This window comes from Jaculus jaculus, chromosome 8 (assembly GCF_020740685.1).
Source record: "Jaculus jaculus isolate mJacJac1 chromosome 8, mJacJac1.mat.Y.cur, whole genome shotgun sequence".
NCBI classification, from domain to species: Eukaryota; Metazoa; Chordata; class Mammalia; order Rodentia; family Dipodidae; genus Jaculus; species Jaculus jaculus.
The window spans coordinates 73,611,636-73,612,183 of NC_059109.1; the positions used below are offsets into that span (position 1 = coordinate 73,611,636).

The 548-nt window shown below is 39.1% G+C and overlaps 1 non-coding gene across 1 annotated transcript; it reads right to left on the reverse strand.

The window, feature by feature from the left end:
- Positions 1-206: 206 nt before the first annotated feature.
- LOC123463044 lies at positions 207-313 on the reverse strand. The gene has a single exon (XR_006638656.1). It is a non-coding gene; the product is annotated as a U6 spliceosomal RNA (small nuclear RNA).
- Positions 314-548: the final 235 nt, after the last annotated feature.

A 548-nucleotide genomic window follows, 5' to 3' on the forward strand; every position in this document is an offset into this window, starting at 1 on the left:
AATGAATTCTATCAAACGTTTATGAAAGTAATAACAATGATATTACATAAACTTTTCCCAAAAATACAAGAGGAGGGATTGCTTCTCAAGTCTCATGAGCCTAGCATAACTCTGATATTAAAAGCTCCCAACACTGTTATAAAGAAAGGAAATTACACACCAATATCTCCTATGAATACACAAACCCTCAATAAAATATTAGCCCAAAAAATATGGAACGCTTCACAAATTTGCATGTCATCCTTGCGCAGGGGCCATGCTAATCTTCTCTGTATCGTTCCAACTTTAGTATATGTACTGCCGAAGCAAGCACTACTTTTTTGTTTTTTGAGGCAGGGTCTCACTTTAGCCCAGGTTGACCTAGAATTCACTATCTATTCTCAAGGTAGCCTCAAACTCATGGTGATCCACCTACCTCTGCCTCCCAAGTGCTGGGATTAAAGTCATGCACCTCCACATCCTGCTTTTTTAAATTTTTTTCCAGAGCATCATTCTAGATTCTGGCCTTCATGACCCACTTCCAGTTGAAGATTTGAGGTTCTTCAGGC